General features: G+C 42.4%; 1 long non-coding RNA gene across 2 annotated transcripts in view; it reads right to left on the bottom strand.

Annotated features, from left to right (window-relative positions):
* Positions 1 to 22,416, bottom strand: part of LOC121027524 (uncharacterized) — a 45,292-nt gene extending 22,876 nt beyond the window's left edge. Inside the window, exons 1-8 of one of the 2 annotated variants that reach the window (XR_005788782.1) lie at positions 22,147 to 22,416; positions 15,528 to 15,634; positions 13,296 to 13,405; positions 10,484 to 10,545; positions 4,633 to 4,841; positions 4,001 to 4,102; positions 1,718 to 1,850; positions 267 to 341 (exon numbers count right to left, since the gene is read on the bottom strand). This is a non-coding gene — a long non-coding RNA (uncharacterized LOC121027524). Of the gene's footprint in view, positions 1 to 266; positions 342 to 1,717; positions 1,851 to 4,000; positions 4,103 to 4,632; positions 4,842 to 4,968; positions 5,013 to 10,483; positions 10,546 to 13,295; positions 13,406 to 15,527; positions 15,635 to 22,146 lie in introns of those variants that run through there. The other variant, XR_005788783.1, reaches the window with a different exon arrangement.
* Positions 22,417 to 22,861: the final 445 nt, after the last annotated feature.

The following is a 22,861-nucleotide window of genomic DNA, read 5'->3' as shown; positions in this document are numbered from 1 at the left end:
CATCTATTTGTGTGTGTGTGTGTGTGTGTGTGTGTGTGTGTGTGTGTATCAAAGTAAGGAGAGTGTTCCTAACATAATTTTCATTCTGTTTACTTTCAGGAAGAAACAGGTCTCTACATTTTCAGGGGTGGTCTATAGTATTTTGTTTTTATGGAAACATTAGAAAGAGAGAGCCAATTATGCAAGACTCCATTTAATTTTGATTGCTTTAAAATACAAACTGCTGAGGTCTTATAAGCTCACACTAAAGGAAGAAAAAGACTTACCACCTAATTCCAGATATCTTGTGACTTATCAACCTCCAGACATAAAATCATTGAGTCTCCAGGGCAAGAAAGAGCCTAAAGTAGAAATAAGAAAATCAAGCCAGTCAGTAATGAAGATCAAAACTAAAAACTTCATTCCTGAATAAGACTTTTGTCAAAAATTTTTAAATTTTTTTATTTTTAATGTTTATTTCTGAGAGACAGAGCACTAGTTGGGGAGGGGCAGAGAGAGAGGGAGACAGAATCCAAAGCAGGCTCTGGCCTCTGAGCTGTCGGCACAGAGCCTGATGCGGGGCTCAAACTCATGAACGGTGAGATGATGACCTGAGCCAAAGTCGGGTGCTTAACCGACTGAGCCACCCAGGTGCCCCTTGTTTTCTCAAGTTTTATATTTGTCCTTTTTTTATTTGTTTGTTTTGAGTCTATTTACATCTGGTCGGAATCTTCTTGTTCATTTCTAGTGGTTTCTCCAGCCCAGCTAACAACAAAGATACATTATTTACCAGGCAATGGTAAGACTTGATTTAAAAAAATTTTTTTAAATAGTTATATGTTATTTACTAACTTAAAGGTCACCCACTTAAATGCCTTCAGGAGCCAAACAGCCTATTGCAATTGCACAACTACAAGGCCCCGTTCACTCAATGCTGCGTTCCATGTTAGTGGGCAGCTGGGATTAATAACTGTGTGGAGTTGGGACACCCAGTGGTGCTACACAGCAGGTAAGGTCAATGTGCGGAGCAGCCCTAGACACAACAGTATGAAGCAGAGGGGCCTGTCATGAACTGGAGGGCACAGAACACTGCACACAAAACAAATGCATGTCTGCAAGCTGAATTTTGGATCACAGGTCACCAGTTTATGATATCATTCCAGAGCTATTTTAAAGAAGTATTTATCTATGGAAAACTGAATTGTGTCTCCCATTTTATTAAAATTATTATATTTCAGGGTTATGTCTATTTTGGGAGGATTTTCAAAATTCTCTTTTGATTACAGGCTATCAAGGAGGATTTTTAAGTCAAAAGGCACCGCAGCAGTAAGGTCCATCCTATACCAAAAGCAGATGAGCCACTACTTCTGTTTCTTATTATTACAGAAGTGTAGCCTGTCTGTTCCCACAGCAGCACAGAATAACAAATGAGGGTATTATTTAGTCTAAAACATCCAACGCTTCTTTGCATTTTCCTTCTGTCTATACCGCACCCCCCCGCCCCCCCAGTAATTGTCCAGTGAAATGCAATCCTGCTCAGTCTTCCTCAGTCTCAGGGAAGGCATGGCCCCTACCTACAAAAAGCTCATGGTTTGGAGAAGTAACATACACGTACACAAAGGACTGTAATAAGAGGAATATGAAATTGCTGCATAAGTTGTTTTTAAAATGTGGTCATTCGTACAAATAAAAGGGAGAGATTTGGGGATATAGGAAAGGCATTTAAAATGGTCCTTACAGGTGTCCCAGGACAAAGTCATGTCAGGAAAGAACTGGTTGGCATTGGGCTACACACAGGAACCATGTTCATGAGGCGTGGAGGCAGGAACCACTGTGAGCAGTTTACAGCATGTAGCCAGATCACAGGGAGTCTGTGGAGAGGTGGGCTGATGAGATTCTGAGAAAGGTGGGCTGAGCTCTTTCCTTACTGGCTGCTCCACCTCACACTCCTTTGCTTTCTTTCTTTGTCTCCTGCCCTCACCTCAAATAATGGAGCCCAGGGCTCAGTACTTGGACCCCTTCCATTTTCTACTCATATCTTTTATGAGCTTACCCACTCTCATGGCTTTAAGCACCACCCTTATTCTTTTTTTTTTTTCAATATATGAAATTTATTGTCAAATTTGTTTCCATACAACACCCAATGCTCATCCCAAAAGGTGCCCTCCTCAATACCCATCACCCACCCTCCCCTCCCTCCCACCCCCCATCAACCCTCAGTTCTCAGTTTTTAAGAGACTCCTATGCTTTGGCTCTCTCCCACTCTAACCTCCTTTTTTTTTTTTTTTTTCCTTCTCCTCCCCCATGGGTTTCTGTTAAGTTTCTCAGGATCCACATAAGAGTGAAACCATATGGTATCTGTCTTTCTCTGTATGGCTTATTTCACTTAGCATCACACTCTCCAGTTCCATCCACGTTGCTACAAAGGGCCATATTTCATTCTTTCTCACTGCCACGTAGTACTCCATTGTGTATATAAACCACAATTTCTTTATCCATTCATCAGTTGATGGACATTTAGGCTCTTTCCATAATTTGGCTATTGTTGAGAGTGCTGCTATAAACATTGGGGTACAAGTGCCCCTATGCATCAGTACTCCTGTATCCCTTGGGTAAATTCCTAGCAGTGCTATTGCTGGGTCATAGGGTAGGTCTAGTTTTAATTTTCTGAGGAACTTCCACACTGTTTTCCAGAGCGCTGCACCAATTTGCATTCCCACCAACAGTGCAAGAGGGTTCCCGTTTCTCCACATCCTCTCCAGCATCTATAGTCTCCTGATTTGTTCATTTTGGCCACTCTGACTGGCGTGAGGTGATACCTGAGTGTGGTTTTGATTTGTCTTTCCCTGATAAGGAGCGACGTTGAGCATCTTTTCATGTGCCTGTTGGCCATCCGGATGTCTTCTTTAGAGAAGTGTCTATTCATGTTTTCTGCCCATTTCTTCACTAGGTTATTTGTTTTTCGGGTGTGGAGTTTGGTGAGCTCTTTATAGATTTTGGATACTAGCCCTTTGTCCGATATGTCATTTGCAAATATCTTTTCCCATTCCGTTGGTTGCCTTTTAGTTTTGTTGGTTGTTTCCTTTGCTGTGCGGAAGCTTTTTATCTTCATAAGGTCCCAGTAATTCACTTTTGCTTTTAATTCCCTTGCCTTTGGGGATGTGTCGAGTAAGAGATTGCTACGGCTGAGGTCAGAGAGCACCTTATTCTGATGACTCCCTAGTTTCTGTCTTCAGTGCATGTCCTGAAGTGTCCAGACTGGGACATTCAGTTGCCCGTAGACCATCTCTACCAAAAAGTCTAACAAACATCAGAATATTATGAGTCCTAAAACTGCCTGGTGTTCTTTTCCAGGTCTACTCTTCCTCCAACTCTCCCCTTCTGGTTGATTGCCTTCCAGATTCTCAGGCCAAAAATCTTGGGGTCATCACCTCAACTCCTCCTTTGCTCACAACCACAAACAATTATTAGAAAATCCTGTTGACTCTACTTTCAAAATGCAACCAGAGTTTGACCACTCCTCCTCCCCTTCTCTGCCACACTCTAGACTGAGCCACATCCTCACTCACCTGGATTTCAACATCCTCCTAACAGACCTAGACCTTCCCCTCCTGTACCCACAGGATTCTAAGTGCAGGCACCACAGTGATTCCATTTAAATGCAAGGCAGACCATGTCTTTCTTCAACTCACAAGACTGAAAATGCCCTTCTCTTGCTCACAGGAGAGCCCCAAACTCTTCCAAAGTCTGTGCAAGTTTTCATTCCCTCAACCTCAGCTGACATAGCCTCTTTGCTGCTCTTACAATTCCCACCTCACGGCCTTTGTCTGATCATTCAGTCTGCCTTGGAAACTCTTCCTCTGGACATCCACAGAGCCCTCACGTCCTCACGCCTTTTGCTTACAGGCCACCTTGCCACAGGTCACCTACTCCAGCCACCTTGTCAAGAATGGCACCCTTTTTTATTTATTTTTCTTTTTTGCACTTATCACTGTCAATCATAGGTATTTTATGTATTTACCTTGTTTATTCTCCACCTCCCTCTTTGATGGAAGCTCCCAGGGGGCAGAGGGGTGTGTGGGTTTTGTTCACTGCTGTATCTCCAGCATCCCGGATAGTGTCTCTACATAATAGGAACTCAATAAACATTGGGTGACTGAATGTACAAAGAAGAACCTTAAGTGGTTTCAGGCAATGAGAAACCACTGTAGATGTCTGAACTGAGTCCGAAGAGAGAGAAATGAGAAACAAGTCTTTGCCAAAATCTTGCATTGCATCTTTGGGGTAGAAATTGCATTTCAGGGGCAACTATCCAAAAACAAAATATCAGAAAAAAGCCATGACTTCTTCCCCTATCCCATCATAAATGCATCTCTGTTTATCTCCGACTCGATAATGTTATCAAGCCAGCTTGGAATTATGGAAAAAGTAAGGATTGGAGTAAAAAATATACCAAAGTTAAATTTCTGATTCTAACAGTGTTGATTTCATCTATAAAGTGGAGGTTATAATCAAAATCTTTTCTCATGGGTTATAAGGATTAATCATTATTATTAATGTATATAAAAGATCTAGCAGATAGTAGGTTTTTATAAATTCCTAGTTCCTTTGATTTAACAATTAATTACAGTACAGCCAGTCTTTTAAACTTACCTGCCCATCTTTTCATAGTCCATTCACCAAAATTCTTGCTAACGTTGTAGGCAGAAATTATCAACCAACATTTGACTAACATGTTCAGCAACAAAATGTGCCCGCTATACGATTCTTTCTGCTATGTCATTAAGTTTTCTATGATCCAGGAGTTTAAATTCTGCACCCATCTCTGACTATCCAATCAACTCCCAATCTCTTTCAGTCCCCTGGAAAAGAAACAACTATTTTATCAAGTATTTGATTGAGTTAAAAGTACATTAGCTTTTTTTGATTGTGTATTTCCTTCATAAAGAAAGCTTTGAAAATTAAATATAAGAACAAAAGATGGGGCACCTGGGTGGTTCAGTCTGTTAAGTGTCCGACTTCGGCTCAGGTCATGATCTCACAGTTTTTGAGTTTGAGCCCTGCATCGGGCTCTGTGCTGACAGCTTAGAACCTGGAGCCTGCTTCGAATTCTATGTCTCCCTCTCTGTCTGCTCCTTCCCTGCTCATGCTCTGTCTTTCTCTCTCCTTCAAAAATAAATAATAAACATTAAAAAAAATTTTAAGAACAAAATAGGTTGGGATCACCACATCCCACTTCAAACTGCCCATATGATTTCTGTATTATGCAAGGTAGACTAATCCAGTGGTTCTCAGACTCTTTGGTCTCAAGACCCCTTTACATTCTTAAAGATTGTTAAGGACTCCCAAAGAGCTTTTGTTTATGAGGGTTACAACTATCAATATTTGGCACATTAGAGATGAAAAGAGAAACATTTTTTAACACAGGAATACACAAAGACACATTCCATTAGACATCAGAGCAATGACATCATCACACATTATATAGCATGTGGAAAGCTCTGCTTGACGGTCAGGAAAGTGTGAGTGTGAAAAAGGCAAATGATACCTCAACATTATTATGAAAATTGTTTTCACTTGCCAAACCCTCTGAAAGGGACTTAGAGATACCTAGGGGTTCCTGAACCACGCTTTGAGAACCACTTACCTAATCTTCATTTAGTAACAAATAAATCCCAAAGTCTTGATGACTTAACTCAATGAATATTTATATTTTGCTCACATAAAGCCCATTGTGGCCCGGACAGGTCTTGTGCATCTTGCAGCTACACCATCTGGAACATGTGGCTTCATCTCAACAAGGGAAGAGGCACCTAGCTAGCTTCTAGCTGTTCTGACCCAGAAGCACACATGTCATTTCTACACACAGTTCATTTGCCAGAAGTAACCACATAAATATTTGGTGACTGGATGTACAAAGAAGAACCTTAAGTGGTTTTAGGCAATTAGAAACCACCAAAGATATTTGAATTGAGTCTGAAGAAAGAGTAATGAGCCACAAGTCTCTGCTGAAATCTTGCATTGTATCCTTTTGTTTTAAATGTTTATTTTTAAGAGACCGAGAGAGAGAGAGAGAGAGAGAGAGAGAGTGCAAGCAGGGCAGGGGCAGAGAGAGAGACACACACGCAGAAATCTGAAGAGGCTCCAGGCACTGAGCCTGACGCGGGGCTTGAACTCATGAACCACAAAATCATGACCCGAGCCGAAGTTCCTTAACCAACTGAGCCACCCGGGTGCCCCTTGCGTTGTATCTTTAAGGTAGAAATGACCCCAACCTACTGCAAGGGAGGCTGGCAAGCTATAAGTCAACCATACTGATCTACTTTAAAACTTCTGTGTGAAACACCCTTCTCCAAATAGAACATTTGGAATCAGAGCAGCTTAAGTTTCATTCAGTCTGCCAAACAGAAACTAGATCCAAGGCATTCAGCCAGACGGTGACCAGGGAAGTTAAATACACTTTCAGCATAGAGATAAAGCTTGATAAGAAAATAAAGAGGGGAATGGATCCAGTTATAGAATCATTACAATCCAGGACTTGTCTGATTTAGTGAGCACTTAGTATGTACAGACCACTGTTTCACTTTCTTGTCTCATTTAATCCTCACAAAAACTTTCTATGTTATGCCATTATTTATGCCAATTTTTAAGCTGTAAAAATTGAGACACAGAGAGATTTAAATAACTTGTCCAGGGTCCTATGGCTAACACAGGATGAAGCTAGGACTTGAATCCAGATCTGTTAAACTTGAGACAGCAATTTTAACCACTCAGCCTCACAGTACTGTCTCCCTCAGATATCTCTTCCTTGAGAAAATCCTTAATCATCATAAATGGTATTTCATCAGGTTAACTTTATCCCCCAAACTGTGTAAGAGACATGTGGCTTAACCACTACAATCCAACAGCATCAATGTCACTTGGAAAATCACAACACCAGTAATGGCTGTGCCTTTGCTAAATCTCATTCCCTATGTTTTCACCACTTCCCTTGAGAGGTCAAAGCTTAGAATGTAAAGTGCATGGCATACTGGGTTCTAGACCATCTCTGTGTGAGGAAAGTCATGTTAGCCTCTCCATCCACTGTTTTCCCCCATTTTTATAGATGAGGAGGCATAGGAAGTACAGAAACATGAGAATCAGACAGACCTATGCTCAATCCCAGCAATGCTACCATTTCTGTGAGCTTGGCCAGGGATTTAAATTGCCAGGCTACCATTTCTTTATGTGTAAAATGGAATCAGTAATGAGATCATTTAAACACTACAGTGAGATAATACATGAGAGGAAGTCTGGAAGGTACATGCACCAGGCCAATGTCTCCCAACCCTACCCATTTCGCCTGCTCCCTACCTGCATGCTTCAAATAGCATGCCAACCTTTGAGCCCATACAAAACCTGTGAGATTTCAGTCTAGTCTTTTACCCAAATTAATGCATCTGCAACGCCTCACCAGGGCATCCACCTTGGTAAATATAAGAAAAACCCATTCATAGACAACCATTACATAATATTAATGCTTTATTTTATAGAAAGATTGTTTTATACTTTTTAAACAAGTTGAAACACACATGAAGGCAGTTTTTTTTTTCCCCTAGGAGGAAAATGCACACAATTTAGAATGTAGAGTTTCATTCTGATTTGCTTAGATTGTCCACTTTTTAAATTTGTGTAACAAACATAGAATCCATATAATATAGTATCTTACAAGAGGCAAAATGTTGAGATTTGGTGCACTTTTTTGTAAAGCTTTTTGTTAATATGTGTCAAGAGTCTGAAGTTACTCCAGGAAGTTCTATCCTGAGTAAAGAAAGTAATCATAAATATGGAAAAGGCTTTATATACAAAGATGTTCAACATGGGATTATTTAAAGTAGTTACAATGGTGTAATCTAAATTCTCCAAAATTGAGAACTAGATACACAAATTAGGATAAATTCCAAGTATGGTATTTTATGATGTGTGTGAAGATTGATGATGGCATGGTATATAATTTAGGAACACATTTAGCTGCCAATAACAGAAAAACCTGACCAACAGTAGCTTTAACAAAAAGAGGTTTGTTCTTCTTACATAACTAGAGGCCAGGGGGCTGGTGGTTGCTGTTTTTAATGTAGCTGCTCATTGATAACATCAGAACTCAGGCTCTTGTGACTGGTTCAGTGTGTCACTGACAAGCCTTGGCTTTTTATCCTTATGCTTCTTGCCTCATGGTAGTAAGATGACTTCTGTGGCTTCAAGTATCACATCTGTTTTCAGTGCAGGGGCAAGGGAAAAACGGCGGTATCAGAAACGTCTCCTCTTACGCTCGTCTCTTTCATCAGGAAGTGAAATAACTTTCCTAGAAGACCCCATTCGTGTCCCATGGGCCAGTGCCGTTTCCTGTGGCCACCTAGCTGTCAGGGAGATTGAGCAAGTGGTTGCTGACCTTCCCTCCTCTGTCGCAGAGGTGGGAATGGCAGAAGGAAGTAGTCAATCAGCAGTACGCAGGGGAAGGACCGAAGGCGGGTGGGAGAGAGAATGCAGAATGTAAAAGAGGCTGAAGCAGCCATATTGAAACAAGGCAGTGTGGGGGGCAGGATAACTTTACAATCTGGTCCCAGCCTCAGGATCAACGTTCGATTTCTCCCAACGTTAAGGACTAGAGAGTAGGCTGCTTAGGGAGGACCTTTAAATGCAAATTGGGCAGTGAAGCTGATGGAAAGTTGTTCCTTAACTTTTTTTTAAGTTTATTTATTTATTCTGTGAAAGACAGAGACAGCATGAGCTGGGGAGGGGCAGAGAGTGAGGGAGAGAAAGAATCCCAAGCAAGCTCCACACTGTCAGTGCAGAGCCTGACTCAGGGCCTGAACTCACAAAATCTGAGATCATGACTTGAGCCGAAACTAAGAGTTGGAAGTTTAACTGACTAAGCCATCCTGGTGCCTCTGGAAGGCTGCTTCTGTGCCAAGAAGATTCTATACTTTTGCAGAGTTTTCAGCTAAATATCTCACTACATCGAATCTCTCCAATCTGGAAGGTATCCTGGACATGTGAGGTGGCATAATACTGTGGTCAGGGCTAGGTATTAGAATCTGACAGACAGGAGCAAATCCTATCTCAGCCACTTACGAGCTATGTGGCCTTGGACCAGTTATATGCCTTCTCTGATCTTCAGTTTCCTCATCTTTAAAATGTAAAAATAACAACAATAACATTATTGCAGTTATTATTATCCGTTATTCTATGAATAACTACCTTACCCTTTGTTCTGAGGATAAATATGAACAGGAATGTATAGCTTATAGCTACATATTACAACAAGCCAACTGATCTTATTTGAGATAAATACTAATTTATCCGGTGCCAGGGAAAAAGTAAGAGAGCAGACTAAGTAGCAGAAGAATATTAGCAAAGGATGATAATAATAGCTAACACTGTTGAGACTATATCATGTGTCAGGAAGTATTTTACTTGGATTACCTCACTTCATTCCCACTGCAAGTGGCGTGGCAGTGATTCGTCCGGATAATTTAGGTTATGCTGTGGTATAAATAACTCTCAAATCTCAGTGGCTTCATAACTACAAAAGTTTATTTCTCACGCAAAATCATGCAACGGGTATAAGCTCCTAGCGGCAGTGCTCCAAGCTGCTTTGATTATTTAGGAACATGCAACCATGGTCACTGAGGCAGGACATAGTAACCATGCTTCTAGCTTCTGTCGGCTTGATGTTTTAACACCTGCTCTACATGCATATGCTGGACATGCCTTGTTCTGGGCAACCCAGCAATATGCCTGAGTCACCTGGCTTTGGCCGCCTGCCTCTCTTATCACCCTCCTACCCCTCTGGAAGAGTCCTTCTCCCTAGGGTGCACTCTCAATTAAAAATCAACCAAACAGGGCACCTGGGTAGCTCAGTCGGTTAAGCCATCTGACTCTTGATTTCGGCTCAGGTCATGATCCCAGGGTGGTGAGATCAAGCCCTGCATTGGCCTCTCCACCGGGAGAGGCTTCTCTCTCATCCTTTGCCCCTCCCCCAATCTCTCTCTCTCTCTCTCAAATAAAAAAAAATAAATAAAAACCAACCAAACACCACCACAACCACCTCTTCTATCAGGCGCTCACACCCAGGACCACTATCCCCTTGCCCTAATCACTCCAGGTCCAGGGAGCAGAAAACTAGGGACAGCTTCTATGCCCTGGAATCTGCTGAAATAATTCAAACTGGCCAATTCTAGGCCTGCCTACCCTACCTCGCTCATTCCTTCTTGCAGGAACCACAATAAAAGCCCTGGTCCATAGTTCCTTCATCTCCCTCTGCTTTGTGGCACACCCCGGGGCCCCCTGTGTGACCCTGCGAGGCACCATGCGCCTCCTTCTCAGGAGAACCAGGAGTAAGTAAATTGTCTTTACAGTGGTGATCACTTCCCTATCTGTTGGCTTCAGTATACCTCAAATGTTCTGTTAATACACTGTATTTTGAAACACAGGGGAAGAAAGAATATGGAGAAACACAACTTACCCTTGAATGCGTCCATCCAGACAAGTTCATGCCCATCTGCCCTGGGGTGAGGAGGTATGGTCCTTCCGTGCATGCGCAGAAGGGAAGAGAACCAGAAGCCCCGGTGAGAGGCGCGTAGGTCTACCACAGGTGGATGTGTAGCCAGCTTCAGAGGAGCAAACAGTGAGCTTTCACGCAATGGGGGCGGGGATGGAAAGAGGCGGACGTCTGACCCACGGCCCTTAGAGACCCACACGTGAGCCCGTGGGCAAGTTAGCTATGCATTTATCTTTTAGCCACTTTTTTCATTTTACCAAGAGTCTACCTTGGTGCCAAGGAAGCCCACCAATTCCACAGATTCTCTGTGACCTACTTTAACACATTTTCATCACACTGTCAAAATAACAATTTGGCACCTTTCCCTTTTCAAATTCCTAGGAACCTAATAATCCTCCGCGAGGTCTCAGAAATAATTGCCAGCTGGCCTGCACTCCTCTGTTCTCTCCTTTTGTGGTCTGCAGCGATTTTCCTACGCTGGGCATTCTGAGGCGCATTGCTTCTCCGTGCTCTTTCCTCATTGACTATTATTACCGTAAGTATTCTTCTGGATGTTACCTTTGTCACCAAGCCTGGCTGGCTCATAAGACAGGCCAAGCCTTCTGTCCTTTTTCTGTAATTTCCTATTTTCTCTTTTTCTCTGTTAAGAAGCCAGTCCACATTTTCTTTTTGTCATCTTTTTTTTCTTTCTCGAAGACTTTCAAAATGCTATATTTTTCTCTTCTGTGACTTTTCCCCCTTTACTAACAGCATCTGTTTTACGGGCCTGCCTCTACCAACTTTGTGCACAGCTGTCTCGCTCCCATTTCTGCCACAGTTCTGTCTCAGGTACAACTTGTCCGTGGTCCACTTCCCATTTTTATGTCTTTTAAAACATCACCCCTGTCTCTACTTATGTTTCTGTTAGAAATTATTATGGCATTAAGTCATTAAAATCTGTATCACTTAGCTGTGTCATTTTACTGCCACCCTGTCAGAGACCTCTGGCTATAACAATATGATGGAAAATTACTCTCAGGCAAGCAGTGAAAAAGAGAGGGGCAAAGTGACAGGAAGAGAAAACAGAGACCGAACATAAAAGTAAATTACAAAGGGTCTGCACAAAGCGAATGGAAGAATGAAACCATCAATCAATGAAGTTTTTCAATGTAGATGGTCAATTCAAATCATTCTGGTAGGGGAAAAAAAAAAAAGGCAGGCAGGCTAGCAGGCAGACAGTCAAAAACTATCCAATACCTGGTCTCTCCTAATGTCATTTTCTTCCTAAATTATTTCTCAATTTACCCTGGGTTTAATACATATTTACTGTGTCCTAACTATGTGCCGGCAGTAAATGAGACATATTGTCTCTCCATTTGCACAGACCCCAGAAACCTTAGGGTTTGGTCTGGACTCTAGCTTTTGCAGGTATACATGCAAAGAGGTTCAGAATTTTGTTCTACAGAAATTTCCAAAAATGATTTGTCACAAGATCTGTCAGACCGCAGGAACTGCATTTCCCGGTGGGCTCTGGGTGCTTCTCTCCCTAACAAATATGAAGGTCTAGGTTGCTGGGGACACGGGGAATATGGCTTCCGGTTCCCCGGCTCCTCCCGCAGCATGGCCAAGATGGCTGCTGGGTAAGACCTCACTGCGCTCCCTTAAGCAGTGGAAGGGGCATCGTTGAGCCCACACATGTGGAAGACCTTCAGAGAGAGTGACAGGAGGATAATAGAGAGGCTGGTAAAGGAGCAGCTGCAGTCTATGTGAAATGTGCTAAGGAAGGAAGCAGTGGAGAGAAAAGATGATAACTTTAGCTGTTTATTAAGAACACGCGTTCCTCTTTGTCATTTCCTGGAAGAACTGATAAAAGGTTTGAAAGATGTACGGTTACTTTTGGTTTTCTAGGTTGTGTTTCTATGCCTGAGACAACATATCCAGATCGGAGCACATGGGGTTCCAGAATTTATTTGGATTACCTCTGACCTTAAGCATGTCACTTACCTCCCTTAGAAAAAAGGGAGGTAACCTGTTGAAATAGATGAGATGACACACAAAAACTCTGAAAAATGATCATTTAATCTAAAGATCGTGAGGGGAACTGGAGGCTGAGATCACCGCTCACGTAGGTAGTTCTTTGGCAGGGCTGATACATTCGGCTCATTGGCCAGCCTCCATTTGGATTGCCTGGTGCCCATGCTGTATAGGGCATTAAACATGTTTCATACTACACTGGCCTCAGATGATTCTTGCATATAGTCACCTGAATAAGGTGACCTTTTCAGGTAACTTTATCTAACCCTAGAGTCAAGGATTGTGGTGAGAAAACCATCTAAGAACCTTTTACGTAATCATCACAGTGAGACGGATTTCTGGCAGGGAGTGCTACATCTAACACAATGGCAATATTGATTCGTGTGGTTACCATCTCTGGAAGTCACTGGGACTTGATGTGTAAGGCAAGAGAGCCCACAGAACAGGCATTTGTTTGGAATAATTAGATGAAGTTATGTCTGGAGCTGGGGACATAGTCTCCAGTGAGTGGTATCCTAAATCCTGTACTCTCACACCCCAGTGGTAGAGAATGGGGTCACTGTACTGAAGTGGAACCCATTGTATGACACCTGAGGTATGCTTGACAGGCCAACAGACAGAGCTGAACTGAAAGTTAGAACGTGCCCTCAGCAATCAAAATGTCCTGAGCAAAGATTGCCGCCTGTGAATTTTAGCCTTTCTCCCAAAAGGGCAGTAGGATTTTTCATTCCTGTTCCCAGGTCACTGAGCGCAGAAAATTTACCTGCCAGGGCTCTCCCCCAACTTGCCTCTGTGTCTGTGCTTTCCATGTGTGCTTTGTGAAGAAACTGCTTAGGTCACTCGTGAGTCACATGAACGTGGGCTGAATAGCCACTGTAGAGAAAGAGATGGGTTTTACCCTCAAATGAGGACAACATCTTGCTTTCAGGTTGACATTAAATTTCAAATTGTCCAGGGGCACCTGGGTGGCTCAGTCTTGGTTTTGGCCCATGTCACGATCCCAGGGTCATGGGATCAAGCCCTGCATTGGGCTCTGTGCTGGGCGTGGAGCCTGCTTGAGATTCTGCCTCTCCCTCTCTCTCTGTTCCTCCCCTGCTCTCACAGGCTCATGCTTTCTCTCTCTTTCTCTCTCTCTCTCTCTCTCTCTCTCTCTCAGAAAAACTTCAAATTGTCCAAAGAGGCTTGTAGGCAAGTGCTACCAGATCCTCTCCACCGGCACCTTAAGCGGCCAGGTGACAACTCCTCTAAGGCACAGTTAATTCCTTCAAGCCCAGAATGAACTTGGCTGCATAAAGCAGAGAGATACAGTCCTTACAATAGAACCAAGCCTTTCATATATCCCACCATTCTGATTCCCAACCAAGTCAAGGGGTTTTTGAAACAAATCTCTCTCAGAATGTCCAAGACAGGCTGGTGTTTCTGCCACCTGCTTACAGAAGCACAACAACCAACAACATGCAGAAATAGGGTTTTGGACACTATCTCTAATTGTCAAAAATCTGAACAATCAGATTGGCTTAATAAATGGCCAGAAAGTATCTGCCAGATTCAATTATTCATTTATCCAGTTCATTCATTTATTCAACAAATATCTATAAAGCCAGACATTCACTAAGTGCTTTGAATGCACCATTGAACAGAATAACCAACAAACATGGTAACGGTAAGCACCATAAACATTAATTTTATAGTATGGTAAAAGTCTTAAGTACTGTGCAAGAAAACAGAACGTAGAGTGATACAAGATAATGTGATTGGGAGAGCAGGCTGCAATATTAAATCAGAATAAACAGGGAAGGTTAAATCAGGGATAGGAAAGAAGGTGAGATTGCATCTAAGCAACATCTCTCTTCCAAAATGTGGAAAGCGTCTGTTTCTCCAGCCTCTATCCATTCTTCTCTCAGTAATCTCCACAAGTTTTACATTCATATCCATACCTCTGCCATGCAGCCCTTATGACCCAGGAATGGAACACGTGTCTCTTGCCCAAGGACAGTCAACATAACCCTCTGTCCTGCCCAGTTATTGACTCAAGGGCGTGCCTTTGACACCATCAGAATTACAGATCTAAAGAAGCTATTTCATAGGGGATCCTAAAAAGGATGTCCTCATTTTCTGGCTCTTGTATGGCAGGCTGGTGTAATCTGGGTAACTGCGTCAGGCATTTTGTCACAGTGAAGCAGCCAGCCTGAGGACTGTATTGGCACTCGGAGGACCAGACCCAGAGCCCAGATCAAATCATGCCTCTGGAGGCTTTGGTAATGCAAGCCAACAAATCCACTTTCCTATACAGAACAACTGACGTTAAGTGCTTTGTTACTTGCAACCCAAAGCATCTTAGCTAATATACCAAACAAAAGGCTACTATGGACAGGAGACCCACCTCATGGCGAACATATGTGAAATGTCTTATTCCAACAATCGTATCCTAAATGTAAACTCTCTTTATTAAAGTCACAACTTATAGACAGAAATCAACATTTTGGGGGGGAGTCACAGAGAAACGACTTCTTAAATCAGTAAGAGAGATATTTCCAGAAAACTAAAAATAGAATATATTGAATTAGAAATGAAAGGTGCAGATGTTAAGGCAGGCTCCAGAGGATCAATTCTAAGGTAATTTAGGGGAAGGAAATGACAGATGCTCTCAACCTCCAGCATAGTAAATTGTTTCTTGATTCCCTCTTAATGAAAATATTGCACATCCTCGTTTCTTCTCTGCAATATAGTCGATGGATTTTTTTTTTGCCCTCTTTTTTTTTTTTTTTTTTTGCTTTTACTTTTTGCATAGACTTGGTATTTTTGTTTTTAATAAAAGTGGAGGTGTTCCTGAGAATTTCTATTGCAACAGCAGGGCTTGAACTTCAGGACAGCTGAAAGGAAGAGTGTGTGCTGTTTCCATGGAAACCGTAGCAGTATAATGTCAGGTACTAAGAGACATCAAGAATGAAGGGATAAAATCCCTGCATCATTTTAATAAACACGTCCTACTTACCATTATTAAACACAGTCTGCATACATGTGCTCTCTCTCTTAATAGCCACTCTTCATAAATTTCTTCTGACCACAGCTAACCTTTCTAAGTTGGTCTTGATTATGCTGCTAAGTAAATAAAGATGAAAAGAATGCCCTTCATTAGAGTATTATAAATGCTTTGTTATTCTGAAAACTCTTTAGACATATATGTTTTAATTAGAAAATAGTACTACGGGGACTCAATAATAAGGGTTAACGTAAACCCACAAAGACAAACAGGTAAATTAAACGGGGCTTGCATTTTGTCCTTAGTTCTTCATCTTACATTACAGATCCCATTCTGGGTTATTTGCAGTTGAAAAAAATAGTCATCGTCAAAACAGTTCTTACCCCAGCCCCCTCTCTTACTGATGCCTCTCCCCTCAAGTCGATGCTCCTAAAGTACCGTGTCTGGCAGTCTGAACACTAAGTCCAAGCCCCTGTCTCTGGGGCAGCAAGGGATGCAGCCAAATGCTTAGTGGCCCCACCTTGGGGAGATTAGTGAGCCGCTCGCTCTCCAGAGGCAGCCTGGAGAAGTAAATGTCTGCAAACGCTTCTCGCAGCTTCCTGGTCTTTGCTCACCTCATCTTTCCCCAGAACCAGGAGCCAGTTCTCAATCTTTTCCTCAAGGTCTGGCCTCCACACATCCATTAGCAATCAAGAAGGAAGGAGAGAAGGGAGGAAGGAAGCAAGGAAGGCAAGGGAAGAGGGAAAGGGGGATGGGGTGCTGGATAGCACCATAAATTAACTTGAGGGAGGAAAGATCGAGGGGTTCTTCACTCCATCAAAGACCAGTGTACGGACCCTGGTTGGGGGGAATGATTTGTGTATGGTACTGTACAAAACCCCTTTATTTTTCTCCCAAATTCAGTGAAGGGAAATTGTGCCAAAGTTCAGATAAAATGAAATAATACTCCGTTAAGGCCAGTGAATAGAACTCAGTAAGCAATGCCTGTCTGTACTGTGGCCTAAGAAATGATAAACACTAAAGGGAAAATGAGCCTTTTCTCCCTTCAGGAGGTAATCATCAGAATCAAAAGTAGTAAACCCCTGGTAGTCAGGGACTTCACAAAGCCACAGGGGATTCACAGCCACAGCCAGAGGCTAAGGGCCTTGTGATAGCTGGCAAGCCACAGAATGAGGGGCTGGTGTGCCAGAGGGGAGCAGTGAAGAGAGGAAGTAGCAAATGTAACAATAATGGTCACCCAGTCCTCATAAGAACTCCCCAGGGACACATGGAGCTGAGGTCCAGCAAGTCCCTGGTGAAGGAATATGATTCAGAGCCTAAGATCTGGATCCCCTTTGCTTAAGTGTATCCTTCCTGTTGGGTTCTGCTATAACCCAGAAAAAAAACACCACCACCAACAACAAAAAACAAAAATGAAAACAAAAAACAGTAGGGCCATCCCTAAATTATCACCAAATCCAAAGGAACCAAAGGAGTGAGAAGCACACTCCTGCCCCCAGGAGGTCACAGTCGAGATGCCAACAGGAGAATTTCTTGTTGGATCCAGTCACCTTCACACACCCTCCACCGCCACACCACTCATTTGAAACCAAATTACTCCAGGTTTTAGGTTTGTATGTGGCATAAATACCCAAACAACAGACTTAGCTACAGATAAAATCCCTAAAGATGATTTGAAATCTTATGAAATAATCTTACAACCTTTTAAAGAGACGATGAGCCTACATTTCATGCCATCATCTGATTCTGTATAAAATGTTCATATGCAATATTAAATACCCTTTTGATTTTATCAGTTTAGTGGCTCTGGAATCATGATGCCAAGAAAGCCAATCAATTTGGACATCAATAATCTTGCCCTTTGATCTTCAATAATATCTGACAGTTTGGAATACTGCATGACCTTCAGATGATTTCCCTCTCTACCCCACATGAAGATTCTCCTACAAAGGAAAAAAATGACAATAGCAAAAGTGATTACCATTTCTTGAGAAACGAGGATGAGAAAAGATAGTATTCCAGAAGACATCGAGCCAGCTAGTTAACTGTAATAACAGATTTTTTAAATGTCAAGACTTCATTAGAGTTGAATATCTCAGTGGGTGTTTTTTTAAAAATGTTCATTTATTTTTGAGACAGAGAGTGTGGGGGCGAGGGGCAGAGAGAGAGAATCCCAAGCAGGCTCCTTGCTGTCAGTGCAGCACGAATGTGGGACTCGAACTCACGAACTGTGTGATCACGGCCTAGGCCAAAATCAAGAGTCGGACGCTTAACCGACTGAGCCACCCAGCACCCCATGGTGGGCGCTTTTGACTTACCATCTTCCTAAATCTGACCTGCCTCATCATGGTCTTACTATCTCAAGGAAGATTCTATGGGGAAAAAAGGATCCAATCTCATTGACCACAACTGCAGAGAATCTTAAATAAATATTTTTAAGTGATGAAGGATGGGGCAGGCTTCCTGATCCTCACTGAGTCTCAGAGAATGGGAAGAGTAGGAGGAAATACAGTTGGTATCTACAGCTAATTCACACAGTTCAGTCTTGAAGATAATTTAGAGAACATCTAGTCCAGGTGTGGCCAATTCTTGTCTAGCATGTTCGATTTGGCCTCTGACATTTAAAATGAACTGACACCACTTGCATAGGCTTACTTGGGGCATGCACTATTGGTTTGCCAGAAACCTTTATGGTGTAGCTCTATCCACATTTTATCATCTGCACGGCCTTTGACATTATTCACTCAGCCGCAAGAAAACCTGAAAACCGTGCTTCAGGACTATTCGAGAATTTGTTCAAGACCACAGCATGATAGAATTAACAAAGCATGTGTTTGTGGAACTAGGAGTGGAGACAGGTGAACACAGGAATCTCCCAAGCTCTTCCTCATCCACAGATAAGGTGAGTCAACTAGAGCTGAGGCAGGGAAGTCGCAGCCAAAGGAAAACGTATTTCTTTCCCTTCCTTTTCTCTATTGCTCGGGACTGAATCAGATCCCCCCACCCCCACCCCCACCTCCAGTTCATGTGTTGAAGTCCTACTCCCCTAATTTGACATATTTGGAGATGATTCTTTGAAAGGTAATTAGGTTTTTTTTTTTTTTTTAATTTTTTTTTTCAACGTTTATTTATTTTTGGGACAGAGAGAGACAGAGCATGAACGGGCGAGGGGCAGAGAGAGAGGGAGACACAGAATCGGAAACAGGCTCCAGGCTCTGAGCCATCAGCCCAGAGCCCGACGCGGGGCTCGAACTCACGGACCGTGAGATCGTGACCTGGCTGAAGTCGGACGCTTAACCGACTGCGCCACCCAGGCGCCCCGAAAGGTAATTAGGTTTAGATGAGGTTGAAATAGATGTGGTGCCAGGAAACGGCGTGCTGTTGTAAGAAACGCCAAGGCACATGGGGGCAGCTTCGGCACTGGGTAACGGCTTGCCAGAGATATGGACAATTAAGGGCAATTTTGGTGAGGTCTCAGCTGGAAATGTGGGACGTGTTATTGGAAACTGGAGGAAAGACAGTCTTTGTTATAAAGTGTATTCTACTGGTTTGCAGAGGGTAGAACTTGCAAGCAGTGAAACTGGATATTTAGCTTTGGAGATTTCTAAGCAGAGTGTTGAAGGAGCAACTTGGAGCCTCTTGACTGCTTAAAGCAAAATGTGAGAAGAGAGAAATGAAGAGGAAGTGAAGAAGGAAGTGTTAAGCAGAAAAGAACTTAAAGGTTTGGAAAATTCTCAGCCTGTCTATATAGCAAAAAGAAAAAAAAAGAAAGAAAGAATGCATGTTCAGAACATAACACCAACAGCCTGGCTCAATAAAAAGAAAATAGGATTACACCAGCAAAGACACTGCCATTTTGAACAAAGGGAGACAGCAGGACAGAAGGAAGGAAGGCCACCAGACTTGCTGGATTTGACAAGACCGGCCCATAAAACTATTCAGCTGTGAATGTGCACTATTCCTTAAGGAAGGGAAGAAGGAACCCTGAAAGGGATTCAGACGTTGTAACATTGCTTCTCCCACCACGGTCCCAGGGACTAGGGCTGGTTCCTCCTGGGTTTCCAAAAGTAGGGGGCCTCTTCTGTTTCTGAGGCCAGAGTTCTCCCAATCCAGTCCCCCAAGGGTGGTACCTCACAAAGTTGAAGGGCAGGGAGGACTGAGATGTGGGAGTGAAGTTGCCTCCACAGTAGGCCCAGAAAATGAGACATCGAGCCAACGCGGATTATTCTCAAGCCATAAGATCCATTGGAATTTGCCTTGCTGGATCTTGGACTTGCTTGGGACCTGTCACCCCTTTCTTCTTTCCAACGTCTCCCTTTGGAACAGCAATATATATTTTCTGCTTGTCCCACCGTTGTATTTTGGAAGCACACAACTTGTCTGATTTCACAGGCTCACAGCTGGAGAGGAACTCTGCCTCAGGATGAATCATACCACACGTCTCAGCCATATCTGTCTTAGATGATATTTACACGAGACAGTGGACTTTAGACTTTCAAGTTGATGCTGGATTAAGTTTCAACACTGGGGGCTGTTGGGAGGGAATGAATGTATTTTGTATGTGAGAAGGACAAGGATTTGGCGGTGGGGGGGGCGGGGGCAACCGCACAATGCTATGGACTGAATTGTTAGAAACTAACTTAGCTACCATCCCACACCCAAGGCTTCCTGAGCCAACTCATACCCACATCCCAGAGCTTGTGTGAAACCGGGCCAGTCTGTCACATCAAGAGTGTAGCAGAAATTCTGTTGGTGACATTAGGGTTCTAATTTTTTCCAAAGGAGCATTTTCAATTGCAAATCTGTCCATTCACCTCTGAACCCTTGTTTTGTACTGAACTCAACGAAATTTCCGTGTAATAAGATCTTATTTTTAGCCCTAATCATTATATTTATTTTTACAACTCAGCTTTTTTTCCCAACATAGGAAATATTCTGGATCATAGATCATCTTCTAGATTTCCAAACTAAAGATAAAAAAAAATGATTTAAAGGAAATTTTATCATAAGTACAACCTTAATGGAATTTGCACTTCTGACCTTTGAAATATGAATCCAAAATTTGACCTATCAGACTACACTATTATTTCGTATTCTCCATAGGCCTGTCTACACACTGAAATCGGTTCTCAGATTGCTCTTTCAGAGAGTTCTCTAAGGTCAACAAAACCTGAGATTACAAATAAAAAATTAATTTAAGAAATCAAATAACAAGTATCACTAGGGTCAGGACAGAGTCTTCCTTCAGTGGTCAGGTCCATACCCAGGGCAAATGGCAGGCAAAGCAGCCTTACTATACTAGTAATACAGTTGTGTGTGTCTGTGTGTGTGTGTTGGTGTGTGTTTGAGAGAAGAGAGAAGGAGAGAAAGAAAGAGCGGGGGCAGAGAAAGAAAAGATTGAAAGAGAGAGGGAAGATTTCAGTTTACCAGAAAATTGCACTATCAATACATCACTCTTAATTTTTTTATTTTATTTTATTTTTGTTTGAGACAGAGAGAAAGAGAGCAGGGGATAGGGGGAGAGACAGAGATAGAGACAGACAGAGACAGAGAGAGAATCTCAAGCAGGCTCCACACTCACTCCCACGACCCTGGGACTATGACGTGAGCCAAAATCAGCAGTTGGACGCTCAACCGCCTGAGGCACCCAGGAGCCCCAGTAACGCACTCTTTGGAATAAGATGACAATTGCAAGGTTGCAAGAGCAGAAAATATGGACATGTAATACTGGAGAACAGGATGCCACAGACTTTTATTTCTAGTTGGACAGTACAAATTTTGCAGTTTGGGGATGTGGCTGGGCTCTCTCACTTCAGTAATCTGCCTTCCTTCAAAAAGGACAAGTTAACCCTATTTTTATTGTTCTATATGATGTTTCTATCAGAAAAAAAATTCCAAAATTAAAACGTAAATGAAGACCAGGTCAAGCAGAAAGAAAGTCTTTAAGAAGGGGAAAAAAATCACCACTAACTGCATGACAGCCTTCGCTAACAATGGCTCGCTCCCACTGCTGAGTGTTTGCTGGGTTCTCCTGTTCCCAAACCATAATCTAGCTCACTAGTGCTCATTTTCAGTTAGGAGTGTCTCCTCATTCTTTTTTTTTTTTATAAGTTTTTTTAATGTTTTATTCATCTTTGAGACAGAGAGAGACAGAGTGTGAGCAGGGGAGGGGCAGAGAGAGAGCGAGACACAGAATCCAAGCAGGCTCTAGGCTCTGAGCTGTCAGCACAGAGCCCGACGCGGGGCTCGAACTCACAAACCGTGAGATCATGACCTGAGCCGAAGTTGGACGCTCAGCCGACTGAGCCACCCAGGCGCTCCTGTCCTCATTCTTATTATGTATTATTATTCATGAAAACTAAAATGATAAGTGAAGCTTATGCTTCTCAAATCAGTTTAGGGCTTCACTTATAAACATGTTTTCAAATAGGTGAATTAACCCATAAAAACCAGTTTGGTTTTTTGTGGGTTGTTTTGTTTTGTTTTGTTTAAATAAATACATCACTAAAGATCTTCATTCAGTACATAATTGAAGCCCAAATGTGAAATTATTTTATGACGGTTTTCTATAATGATGGGTCACAGATAGAAAAAAATAAAAATAAAAAATTAAATTAAATTAAAAACCTACAAATGAGGTGTAGGTGCAGAGAGAAATGATGAACGGGGTCTCCTTGGATCACCTCCAGACACAGGGCCACAGCAGGGACAGCAGGTCACTAACGCTGGTCAGGATCTCCAGCTGACCTCAATGGCTGAAATAAGTTGAATGTCAGCCTACCTTGTAGGAAACATCAGAGGGAAGACATATTTGTTATTAGGGTTTACAGTTTGGTATTGAAGATTTACAGTGTCTTGAATCATATGCCAATTTCATTTCCAATACTGTGACTCAGCATCACATTCTTACCATCCCTGTCTTTCAAAGGTTCAACATTATGTTATTGGTTCTAGTATCACTCAGTTCTTTCCTTATATTTTCCTTGTAATTCTAAAGTGGTGATATTTTGAAGATTTAGGGAATAGATAGCACGGTGGCTTTGAGATCAATCACATCAGGCTCTGGGTCCTAGCTCTGCCATCTACTAGTGATGTGGCCTCAAGGCTAATATTTCCCTCTATAAGTTTCAGTTTACTTATCTGAAAAGATGATGGGTAATAAAAGCCATTGTTATGAGGTTTCAATCCATAACAAAGTGGGAATATGCCAGCAATCTCTCCTCCGAAGGTGGCTGTTTTTCTGCCAGCTCTTTCGATGTTGGTGTTACTCAAGCTTCAGTGTCAGACCTTCTCTTCTTCCTCTGTGTTGACTCCTGATGGGGATGGGGATTACAATGCACTTTATT

The sequence above is a fragment of the Herpailurus yagouaroundi genome, unplaced genomic scaffold, assembly GCF_014898765.1.
Source record: "Herpailurus yagouaroundi ecotype Mexico unplaced genomic scaffold, PumYag 77, whole genome shotgun sequence".
Classification (NCBI taxonomy): Eukaryota; Metazoa; Chordata; class Mammalia; order Carnivora; family Felidae; genus Herpailurus; species Herpailurus yagouaroundi.
This window is presented reverse-complemented; position numbering and strand designations above follow the sequence as displayed.